Here is a 13,741-nt window from a genome sequence, read left to right as displayed (position 1 = left end):
GTCTGTCTGTGAGCAGGATATCTCAAAAACTTGTAGATGGCTTCGGACGAAACTTGGTGGACAGGTCGGGTGTCGGACAAGGACGAATTGATTCGATTTTGGTGAAGATCCAGATCCGGACATGAGAATTCTTTAAGTACCCAGTGAAGCGAAAAGTGGGGTTAAGCAATTACTTCATGTCCGTCCATCCGTCTGTTCAGTTTATGATCAAAGAACAACTTATTTGAATTAGATGTTATATTTTGAACACGAATCGGAACATGAATAGAAAGACAAGTTTGTCGTTTATCGCATTTTGGCTTTGGATTCATTTCGATCGCACATGCGCAGAGACCGCGCATTGACATAATTTTTAAGCGGTGAAGCCGCTTCAATATTTGGCTTTGTCTGTCTGTCCGTTCATCAAAAATGAAGAAGAACCTTTATAACCCACCGTGTTTATAACGGCAACCAAGCACGTATTTTCCGTGAGGGTTTTCGTTATGGTTGTATCACAGGCTCGCAGGATGTCGTACACAGAAACAAACAAAAGAGCAATCAGAGATTGCAGACACTCACCAGGACGTATTTGTGAGGTGTATTTTGAGGGGTGTTTTTGTACATTCTTTCATTATTTTGTACAACCCCACTTTCATCAGACACACGTGACACATTACGTCCTCTTTGTAAAACTGGATTCGGTGTTGCATTAAAAATCTTTTTTTTTTTAATGAGGCTGTCCCCGGGTCTTTTGCATCCTCGGAGTTTTTTGGGTCACCAGGGTCCTATGGTTCTTTTGGGTCCTCTGGGTCTACTGGGTATTTGGGGTCATTTGGGTGTTTTGAGTCCTCGGGGTCTTTTGGGTTTTCGGAGTCTTCAGTGTATTTTTGGGTCCATGGGGTATTTTGGGTCTTCTGAGTCCTCAGGGTATTTTGGGTCCTTGGGGTTCTTTGGTTCTTCATGGTATTTAAGGATCTTCGGGGTATGTTGTAGTCTTGGTGGTTTTAAGGGTCTTGAGGGCCCTTAAAGATTCTTCAAAGGTCCAATGGGTCTCAGCAGTCCAAAGTGTCGAAAGGTACATTCCGATAGTACATAATTAATAGACACGTAATTAATAGACAGGATGCCACTGACTTCACACAGTACATAACTAATAGACAAATTGAAAACTCACATGGCTGGAGAAGATAATACCGTAGCGGTGCTTCTTCTTCAAACAATAACAACTTCTGACTGCCAGACGGTAAGACCAATCATATTGAAATTTTAAACACGTGTTCTGCTTTACGACTGCTACATCATTTTGATGTCACATCGATCAATGAAGCGGTTCAAGAGATATAATTATTTTAAGATTTTCGTTCAATCCAACATGACCACCAAACCATGTGACGTATGAATTATTCAAGGGCAGTATGGGATACGCAAGGCATGGTGAACATATGTTTGAATTTTCTATTCCATCTGTTCAGCTGTTCTGGAGGAGTGGCTTTTTAAAGTTTTATTCTTCAAAAAATCACAGCTGCAAAACCATGTGACCAATGGCGTCATGGTCACGCAATGTTTTGTTCATTATGGGCATGTGATCATGGGTGTCATGTCTTGCCTCGATCTGTTTAGCGGTTTTGGAGAAAACGGGTCTTTAGTGGTTTCCAAAGCTTTTGTGTTAAAACAAATATAGCGGCCGAACCACATGACCGATGACGTCATTCTTTTTTTTCACCACCAATTTATCCCTAGATGACGCTCAAGAAATTGCATCTTGATTGGTTGAAGTTTTGTACTTGTGTCGAATTATCAAATTATGACGTCATAATGGAGGCCATGGGCCGAGAGATTGAAAAATTGGGCACAGTCTATTCCAGGGCAAGACAATTATGTGTGTAAAATTTGGCGATTCTAGGTGCAACGATGTAGACGTAGTGCTGCGCACAAACAGACAGACAGACAAAGAGATGAAAAATCGGTCAGAGACCGAGGACTTGCCAGAATGTACTTTTTATCGGCCATTTTGGACAAATATAACGGCCGAACCACGTGACCGATGACGTCATCATTATTTGTTTTCTAAACTAATTTATTCCTTGATGATGCTCAATAAATTTCATCTTGATCGGATGAAGTTTTGTACTTGTCGAATTATGACGTCATAATGGAGGCAAATATGACATCATCATTAACATATTTTATTCCCCATTGAGAGTTCTTTACAATGAGCCATGTCTCAATTTTTTCTATTCAGCACTTTTGGAGATATAGAGGTGCAAAGTTTTTTGGTTTTTCCAAGATGGCGGCCGAACAACGCGACTGATGACGTCATCATTTTTTTTTTCTCCACCAGTTTACGCCAACATGGTGTTCAAGAAATTGCATCTTGATCGGATGAAGTTTTGTACTTGTCGAATTATGACATCATAATGGAGGCACCAATGACATCATCATTTACATATTTTATTCCCCATGGAGAGTTCTTTACAATGAGCCATGTCTCAATTTTTTCTATTCAGCACTTTCGGAGATATAGAGGTGCAAAGTTTTTCGGTTTTTCCAAGATGGCGGCCAAACCACGTGACCGATGACGTCATCATCATTTTTTTTCTCCACCAGTTTATGCCGTCATGTCGCTCAATAAATTGCATCTTGATTGGATGAAGTTTTGTACTTGTCGAATTGTCGAATTATGACGTCATAATGGAGGCCTTGGGCCGAGAGAGTTAAAAATTGGGCACAGTCTATTCCAGCGCAAGACAAAATATGTGTGTAAAGTTTGGCGATTCTATGTGCAATGGCGTAGACGTATTGCGCACAAACAGACAGACAAACAGATGAAAAATCGGTCAGAGACCGAGGACTTGCCGGAATATACTTTTTTTTATCGGCCATTTTGGACAAATATGGCGGCCGAACCACGTGACTGATGAGATCATCATTAACATATTTTATTCCCCATCGAGAGTTCTTTACAATGAGCCATGTCTCAATGTTTTCTATTCAGCACTTTCGGAGATATAGAGGTGCAAAGTTTTTCGGTTTTCTCAAGATGGCGGCCGAACCACATGACCGATGAAGTCATCGTTCTTTTTTTTCTCTACAATTTTATGCCGTCATGTCGCTCAGGAAATTGCATCTTGATTGGATGAAGTTTTGTACTTGTCAAATTATCAAATTATGACGTCATAATGGAGGACTTCGGCCGAGAGAGTTAAAAATTAGGCACAGTCTATTCCAGGGCAAGACAAATATGTGTGTAAAGTTTGGCGATTCTACGTGCAACGGTGTAGACGTAGTACTGCGTATAAACAGACAGACAGACAAACAAACCAACAGATCAACATACTTGCCGGAATATTTTCCGGCAAGTAATAAATGAAAAATCACTCATAGAGTGACACTTGGCAAAAGAGAAGAAAGCAGAATGGCACTCAGTAGAACATCCATTTGACCTCACAAATAGTTGGTGGTTGAATTCAGTTAGCTGATATGTAAATCCTATTCAAATGTCAAGTCAATCGGATGAAAATTGAGGATTTTAGAAATTAGAAATTGTTGTTGACCTTTGGCCTATGTTGACGTTTTGGCCTATGCTGATCTCAAAATAGTTGGTGGTTGAATTCAGTTACCTGATGTGTATATCCTATTCAAATTTCAAGTCAATCGGATGAAAATTGAGGATTTTAGAAATTTGAAAAAATGTGGTTGACCTCTGGCCTATGTTGACCTTTTGACCTTTTGACCCCAAAAATATATCGGATTTTGTCGGACCACGAACTCTACCATTTGGTGAAGTTTCGTGAAGATCGGTTTAAAATTGTGACCTGTACGCAAGTATAAGTGAGCGGACAATCAAACACACACACAAACCGGAGTGACCAACACACTTGCAAATTTTTTTTGTTTTTTTTTGCCAAATAACAAACAAACGGATTCAAATGGAAAAACCTCTCCTCTGGCGAGGGTAACTAGCTGCTTGCTGACGGAACACCCCCCTGCCTCCTACCTGCTTCCTTCATCCTTCGCTCCATCACTCATTCCTTCCAACCAAATCCTTCGTGCGACCTCCCTTACCTCAGAAGACCGTTGCGCGGCAACGGAAGAGGCGGAAGTGGAAGACGCACGATTAGGGGTGAAGGTGCAACTTGGTCAAAGATGAAATGTGAATATTACCGCAGATGGAGTGCAGAATGGCTGAATTATAAATAAAACTGTTAAAACAGGACGACGAGTTCTCCAAAACGCTGGAATTCCCCTTTGGGCGTGGTCAGTATTCCAAGAACCTGCGGATGGCGTGAAATTCTCGTCATGGCTTCTCCCTCAGCTGAGGTAAATGTTGTTGTTGAAATCCGTGTAATATAATAACAACAGATCGGTTGAGAATTACTCACCGGAGCTTTCAGGGAAAATCACTTCAATTCATTGAACTCCTGCGAGGTGAAACGACGCGACCGGCGGCGGGAGAAGGTCAAGAGAAAACACAAAACGGACGGAAAACCTGTACGCTGTTTCCCACGAAGTCCGCGTTGATGAATTACCTGAACGCTGTTTCCTACGACGTCCGCGTTTATTGATAACATCATTTACTGTTTTCGCACCAGAACCAGACTCTATGGCGAGTGAACGGTCGCAGATCTTCCAACCCTTTTTTTTTTTCCTTCCCCACCCCTCTTGCTCCCTTACCTGTTTTTCCTTACTCAACCTGAAGATCGCGCGAACGGTCCCGCCGCATACAGATGCCATATAGATGTCTCTCCTCGCATGGGGGTGATGCCTGATGGGTAAGCCTGGTTTTGGCGGTCATCGTCAACACCAGGCAGGTGCACTCAGCCAGTCATCCTTCGGAGGTGGACAAACACCTGTCATCCTTCCGAGGTGGACAAACGCTTGTCATCCTTCCGAGGTGGACAAACTGAGCACCAGCTTGCTGGGGCCGAAAGGTCCCCACCAATAAAGAAAGAAAGAAATAATATGACTTATTCGGCAAAGATAGATGGACATAGAAAGTGTAATGGCGGTGCGTCACAGACACGGTACATCGTGTCATGGCGGTGCGTCACAGGTACGGTACATCGTGTCATGGCGGTGCGTCACAGACACAGTACATAGTGTCATGGCGGTGCATCGCAGACACGGTACATAGTCTCATGGCGGTGCGTCACAGACACGGTACATCATGTCATGGCGGTGCGTCACAGGCACGGTACACAGTGTCATGGGGGGTGCGTCACAGGTACGGTACATCGTGTCATGGCGGTGCGTCACAGACACAGTACATAGTGTCATGGCGGTGCATCGCAGACACGGTACATAGTCTCATGGCGGTGCGTCACAGGCACGGTACATCGTGTCATGGCGGTGCGTCACAGGCACGGTACATAGTATCATGGCGGTGCGTCACAGACACGGTACATAGTATCATGGCGGTGCGTCACAGACACGGTACATCGTGTCATGATGGTGCGTCACAGGCACGGTACATCGTGTCATAGGGGTGCGTCACAGACACGGTACATCGTGTCATGGCGGTGCGTCACAGGCACGGTACATGGTGTCATGGCGGTGCGTCACAGGCACGGGTGATTTATCAGTGTGTGTGTGTGTCGTCCTTCGGATGCACGTTAAGCCGGGTGTCCCGCCTGCTATCATTAGTCGGTGCATGTTATAGATCCCACGGTGTCCTTCGCCAAGAGAGGCGAGTTATCACCAGCATCCTGAACAAATTACAAATTCCTGCCACAATTGTTGGTTCACGAGTTATCAAACAGAGTGACCACTATATTCGTCATGGGTGTGTCTGTGTGTGTGTGTGTGTGTCTGTGTGTGTGTCTGTCTGTCCGCAGCATAACTACCCGATGATATCATCCGATCTTGATGAAACGTGGGTGGGAGGTTGATATCATGATCTAGTTGTGTCCTGCCGAGAGTGGGCGTATTGCGCCCATTGGGGGTAATCGAGTTCAAGCAGCATCTTCTCCGAGGGAGTTGGTGGAATCTGGCAGGGGTTTCGGTATTTGGTTAGGCCAATGTCGTGTGTCCAGCCCCACGGAGCTCGATTTTTCATTTTCGCCCCAAGGTCAAGGTCACAAGGTCACAAGGTCACGAAATTTAGAAAGTCGATTTTTGATGGTTTTATTACATTGTTCGCTTCCAGATAGGGTGAAATGTCGTACATGATCTTATATTATCACATACATCATGAAATACAAGTTTTCCAACAAATTTCAGAATCTTCGACCTTTGAACGTCACAAAGGTCAAATTTTCAAAGTTGTCGGAATCGAACCGAATTTTCGGTATTGTGTAGCTAACTAACCTCATAACATTGCTCATTGAGCATTGTCATTGAATACCGCCCGCTCATGAACCATCGTCGTCTCCTGACTTGTTATATTTTCTATTTATGAGGGGCAGGGGAGGGAGGACACATTGGGTAATCAAGGTGACAATTCGTACATAGTATACATACCTCCGCTAGGCTGAACAGTTTATGTTTTGTATCTCTCTGATGGGCCTTGATCTGGATTCGGACCCGAACCTAAATCTAAGCGCCTTCTTCTTCTCACTCACCCAACTCATCCACCTAATTTTGTCAGGAGGCGTCCATACATTTTATGCCTCCGCCGACAAAGTTTCCGGAGGTATTATGTTTTCGGGTTGTCCATACGTCCGTCCGTCCGTCCGTCCGGGCTCAACCTCATTTTTCTCAGCAACCACATGTCCGATTGAGACGAAACTTTTCGGGTAGGAGTGACACCCATGCAGAATGTTGTTATAATTGTGACGTCATCGGTCACGTGATATGGCAGCCATCTTGAATTAAACACAAATAATTTTAAAATATATTTTTTGGAAACCGCTGAATGCAAAAATTTGAAACTTGGCACATTGTGAAGTACTCCCAATGGGGAACAAAAGCATGATAATGATGACATCATAGGTGAAGTGGTATACCAGCCAAAAATGTTTTAATCAAATTCCTTATCCTAAAAAACTGAAATTGCATGCACATGATCTATGACCCATTTGTATTGAAATATTAAATTTATGACATCATATGTCAGATGGTTTGGCAGACAAATTGGATTGAAGGGAAATATTAAATAATAATATATCCGAAACCGCTCACCCTATTGATGCGAAATTTTACAAATATCATCTAACAGCACTGTTGCATATAGTTTGAAAATTATGATGTCATAGGTCACGTGGTTTGGCAACCATCTTGGATAGAAAAACGAACCTTATCCGATCAACACTAAACTTCACAAACGTGATCCCCTACCCATACATATGCACAGTGATGTCATCTACCCGTTGTGAGACTATGCGGAGGCATATTGGCGACACAGTCGCATTGTTCTTGTTGAGATATCGTGCTATACATCATTTTTGGCCCCATCTCTCAATGGTGAAGAATCACCTGAAAACAAGAACGAAAGTCTAACAGCGGCGTAGCCGGGCTTGTAAAATATTATAAACCACAAACACACATGATAAGCTTTTGAAACAGTCGCTAATGCTGTTTATAACATTAAACGAAGAAATTTGGAGGTTTCCCGACATCCCTGAGGTAAGTTATACTTGCAGAACTGAGAGAAGATCTACTGTAATCTAGATTATACCCCACAAGCGTTGGGTACGTACCGTTTTGTTGGAAGAGACGTAACGCCAATGCTTTCGATATTTGATGATCATTTTAACAATCGGGTTGTTTGCGTTTCACACTGAATGAAAAACGTAAAGGTAGAGCAAGGAGATTGTGATGTATAACAGGTTCGATTATATGTTCGGCATGAACGGCATATAAATCAAAATGGCGGTGTGTGGAGAGTTAGCCGCTGTAACGCCTTAATGACATCAGACGTAATCACATCACCCTGTCATGTGACCAGATCCTCAGCTCTGATTGGTATACGTTTGAGGGGACATACATACATACAGACGGACAAACACTGTTCTAGACGGGTTTGCCCATAGGGCGTAGCCGTAAAAACTATAACGGCACTCGGTAGAGCATGTACCTCCGCCTGGTGAACAGTTTACGTTTTGTGTCCCACTGATAGGCCAGATCTGGATTCGGACCTGAAACAAAATCTAATCAGCTTGTTCTTGTCACCGAACCAACTCATCCCCCAACTTTAGTCATAACTCGTCCACAACGTTTTAAAATATCATGTTTTATCTCGCTTTTCGTCCAATCTCTTAATAGTGAAGAATCACTTAAAATATTCTACTAGCCGGATCCGGACATGGATATTCACGTAATATTTAACCAATTCTTCCTTGTCACACACCCAACCTCTCCACGAAGTTTCGTGCAAATCCGTTCAAAACTTTTTGAGATATCCTGCTATATATCATTTTTGGCTCTATCTCCCAATGGTGAAGAATCACTTTAAAATTCTACTACTTCTAGCCGGATCCGAATCCGGATCTTCACCAAAATCTAATCATTTCGTCCTTGTCACATACGCTACCTCTCTGCCAAATTTGGCCTGAATCCATCTACAACGTTTTGAGATATCTTGTTCACAGACAGACAGGGGTGAAAACATAACCTACATCCACCTTCGGTGGATCCACCTTCTGTGGCGGTGGTAAAGATACAAAATGAAAATTGATGATTTTATGCAGCCATGACCTTTGAGATTTAGAGCTAAAAAAAAAAAATCAGCTTCTAGCTTTTGATTGGTAAACCAGTTCTGTGACCCAATATGCAAATTCTTCAAATTTCATGTCAGTGGACGAAAATTGATGATTTTATGCATCCTTGATGACCTTTGACCTTTTTAACTAAAAAAAACACAATCGAATTCTACCTTTTGATTAGTGAACCAATTCAGTGACATGCAAAACCACCAATTCGATATGCAAATTCTTTAAATTTCACGTGAATCGGGTGAGTACAAACTCCTCTACCTATGACGTCATGATTATGATTAAAATATTAAAAAGGAGGAGGTGCTCCTATGGTGAAAATTTCGTGTTTATCAGACCAACAGTTGTTGAGATAAAAAAATTCATAATGATTGGATAAGTGTTGTACTTGTTCAATTATGACGTCATAATGAAGGCACCGATGATATCATAAACATATCTTATTCCACATGCGAAGTAGTTGACAATGTGGCAGGTCTCAATTTTTTCCATGGAGTGGTTTCAGAGATATAGAGGTGCAATGTTTTTCCAAGATGGCGCCTGTATCACGTGACCTATGATGTCATAATTATCATTAAAATATTATACAGGAGGAGGCGCTCCTATGGTGAAAATTTCGTGTCAATCGGACCAACAATAGTAGAGAAAAAAAATTCATACTGATCGAATTAAGCGTTGTACTTGTCGAATTATGACCATCATTAACATATTTTATTCCCCATGGAGAGTTCTTTACAATGAGCCACGTCTCAATGTTTTCTGTGCAGCGCTTTTGGAGACAGAGGTACAATTTTTTTCGGTTTTTCTAGGATGGCGGCCGAACCACGTGACCGATGACGTCATTATTATTTTTTTCCACCAATTTATCCCGAGATGACGCTCAAGAAATTTCATCTTGATCGGACGAAATTTTGTACTTGTTGACTTATGACGTCATAATGGAGGCACATACGACATCATTATTAACATATTTTATTCCCCATGGAGAGTTCTTTACGATGAGCCATGTCTCAATTTTTTCTATGCAGCGCTTTGGGAGAGAGAAGTGCAAATTTTCTTCGGTTTTTCCAAGATGGCACCGGTACCACGTGACTGATGACGTCATAATTATCATTAAAAAATTGACAGGTGGAGGTGCACCATCGTGGGAATTTCCTCTCAATCGGACCAACGGTTGCAGAGAAAATCATATTTATTCTGTACGGACAAACAAACAGACAAATGAAAAATAGGTCAGAGACCGAGGACTTGCCGGAATGTACTTTTTTATTGGCCATTTTGGACAAATATGGCGGCCGAACCACTTGACCGATGACGTCATCATTATTTGTTTTCTAAACTAAATTATTCCTTGATGATGCTCAATAAATTTCATCTTGATCAGATGAAGTTTTGTACTTGTCGAATTATGACGTCATAATGGAGGCACCAATGACATCATCATTAAAATATTTTATTCCCCATGGAGAGTTCTTTACAATGAGCCATGTCTCAATTTTTTCTATTCAGCACTTTCGGAGATATAGAGGTGCAAAGTTTTTCCGTTTTTCCAAGATGGCGGCCGAAGCACGTGACCGATGACGTTATCATTATTATTTGTTTCTCCACCAGTTTATGCCGACATGGCGCTCAAGAAATTGCATCTTGATCGGATGAAGTTTTGTAATTGTCGAAATTATGACGTCATAATGGAGGCACCAATGACATCATCATTAACATATTATATTCCACATGGAGAGTTCTTTACAATGAGCCATGTCTCAATTTTTTCTATTCAGCACTTTTGGAGATATAGAGGTGCTAAGTTTTTCGGTTTTTCCAAGATGGCGGCCGAACCACGTGACCTATGACGTCATCATTAACATATTCTATTCCCCATGGAGATTTCTTTACAATGAGCCATGTCTCAATTTTTTCTATTCAGCACTTTCGGAGACATGGAGGTGCTAAGTTTTTCGGTTTTTCCAAGATGGCGGCCGAACCACGTGACCTATGACGTCATCATTAACAAATTTTATTCCCCATGGAGTTCTTTACAATGAGCCATGTCTCAATTTTTTCTATTCAGCACTTTTGGAGATATGGAGGTGCAAAGTTTTTCGGTTTTTCCAAGATGGCGGCCGAACAAACAGCCAAACAGACAGACAAACGAACAGATCAACATACTTGCCGGAATCTTTTCCGGCAAGTAACAAACAGACAGACAGACAGATGAAAAATCGGTCAGAGACCGAGGACTTGCCGGAATGTACTTTTTTATTGGCCATTTTGGACAATATGGCGGCTGAACCACGTGATCGATGACGTCATCATTATTTGTTTTCTAAACTAATTTATTCCTCGATGATGCTCAAGAAATTTCATCTTCATCGATGAAGTTTTGTACTTGTCGAATTACGACGTCATAATGGAGGCACCTATGACATCATGATAGACATATTTTATTCCCCATGGAGAGTTCTTCACAATGAGCCATGTCTCAATTTTTTCTGTTCAGCACTTTCGGAGATTTGGAGGTGCAAAGTTTTTCGGTTTTTCCAAGATGGCGGCCGAACCACGTGACTGATGACGTCATCAATTGGGCACAGTCTCTTTCAGGGCAAGACAAATACGTTTGCAAAGTTTGGCGATTATGCATGCAACGGTGCAGACGTAGTGCTGCAAACAGACAAACAGACAGACAGATGAAAAATCGGTCAGAGACCGAGGACTTGCCGGAATGTACTTTTTTATTGGCCATTTAGGACAAATATGGCGGCCGAACCACGTGACCGATGACGTCATCATTAACATATTTTATTCCCCATGGAGAGTTCTTTTCAATGAGCCATGTCTCAATTTTTTCTATTCAGCATTTTCGGAGATGTGGAGGTTTCGGTTTTTCCAAGATGGCGGCCGAACCACGTGACATATGATGTCATCATTAACAAATTTTATTCCCCATGGAGAGGTCTTTACAATGAGCCATGTCTCAAATTTTTCCATTCTGCACTTTTGGAGATATAGTGGTGCAAAGTTTTTGCCGTTTTTCCAAGATGGCGGCCGACCACGTGACATATGACATCATTAACATATTTTATTCCCCATGGAGAGTTTTTTTACAATGAGCCATGTCTCAATTTTTTCTGTTCAGCACTTTTGGAGATTTCGTAGTGCAAAGTTTTGCCGTTTTTCCAAGATGGCGGCCGACCACGTGACATATGACGTCATCATTAACATATTTTATTCCCCATGGAGAGTTCTTTACAATGAGCCATGTCTCAATTTTTTCAATTCAGCACTTTCGGAGATGTTGAGGTGCAAAGTTTTCGGTTTTTCCAAGATGGCGGCCGAACCACGTGACCGATGACGTCATCATTAACATATTTTATTCCACATGGAGAGTTCTTGACAATGAGCCATGTCTCAATTTTTTCTATTCAGCACTTTCAGAGATATGGAGGTGCAAAATTTTTCGTTTTTTCCAAGATGGCGGCCGAACCACGTGACTGATGACATCATCATTAACATGTTTTATTCCCCATGGAGAGTTCTTTCCAATGAGCCATGTCTCAATTTTTTCTATTCAGCACTTCCGGAGATATGGAGGTGCAAAGTTTTTCGGTTTTTCCAAGATGGCGGCCGAAACACGTGACCGATGACGTCATAAATTGGGCATAGTCTATTCCAGGGCAAGACGAATATGTGTGCAAAGTTTGGCGATTCTCCGTGCAACGGTGTAGACGCAGTGCTGCAAACAGACAAACAGACAAACAGACAAACAGACAAACAGACAAACGAACAGATCAACATACTTGCCGGAAAAATTTTTCCGGCAAGTAACAAACAGACAGTCAGACAAACCAACCGATCAACATGCTTGCCGGAATCTTTTCTGGCAATTAACAAACAAAGCGACTCAAACGCTTTTGCGAGAGTAACAAGGAGTCATGTTCGTGCAGAAGACCTCGGCTGTTTTTTCCCAAGAAGCTCAGAAAAGCTCCCAACGGCTCCGTGAACCTGTCATGGAATGATATTGTTTTGTGATAACAATACTTCAAGAATACATTACAGTTCCGCAGTAAATTAAACACGGTGATTCAAATGAAAAGGACACAGACTTGTGGTGTCGATGTGCAGCATGCAAAGGGCACCGAGGTACAGGACATGCAAAGGGGTTACATGAGAACATATAACAGACATGCATTTCAAACTTACACTTAACTACATAAAGAGATGTTCTGAGCACTTTAACGAATAGCCCTTTGTACGCAGATAAGGTCGCAAAATAGGCCTCATCACACAGATGGCCCCTTGGTTCGATATGAACCTCACAACGCAGTAATAACTTTACAACACGATTTAAGATTCATGGAGTGGTCTTCGCTCTACACTTTACAGGGAGCCTTAAGCTTGTGATCGAGCAAGTGGCAGCGCAAAAAGAGAGAACAGGCCATCGACATCCGCCCAGATAGCTCCGCCAGCACTCCCGCCCAGATAGCTCCGCCAGTACATCTGCCTAGATAGCTCCCCCAGCACATCTGCCCAGATAGCTCTGCCAGCACATCTGCCCAGATAACTCCACCAGCACTCCTGCCCAGATAGCTCCGCCAGCACATCTACCCGGATAGCTCTGCCAGCACATCTGCCGAGATAGCTCCGCCAGCACATCTGCCCAGATAGCTCCGCCAGCACTTCTGCCCAGATAACTCCACCAGCACTCCCGCCCAGATAGCTCCGCCAGCACATCTGCCCAGAAAGCACCACCAGCACTCCCGCCCAGATAGTTCCACCAGCACTCCCGCCCAGATAGCTCCACCAGCACTCCAGCCCAGATAGCTCCGCCAGCACATCTGCCCAGATAGCTCCACCAGCACTCCAGCCCAGATAGCTCCACCAGCACTCCCACCCAGATAGCTCCACCAGCACATCCGCCCAGATAGCTCTGCCAGCACATCCTCCCACATAGCTCCGCCAGCACATCTGCCCAGATAGCTCCACCAGCACTCCTGCCCAGATAGCTCCACCAGCACTCCCGCCCAGACAGCTCCACCAGCACAGCCGCCCAGATAGCTCCGCCAGCACATCTGCCCAGAAAGCTCTGCCAGCACATCCGCCCAGATAGCTCCGCC

This window comes from Myxine glutinosa, chromosome 9 (assembly GCF_964187855.1).
Source record: "Myxine glutinosa chromosome 9, kmMyxGlut1.1, whole genome shotgun sequence".
In the NCBI taxonomy this organism is placed as follows: Eukaryota; Metazoa; Chordata; class Myxini; order Myxiniformes; family Myxinidae; genus Myxine; species Myxine glutinosa.
Note: the sequence above shows the minus strand (reverse complement) of the source record.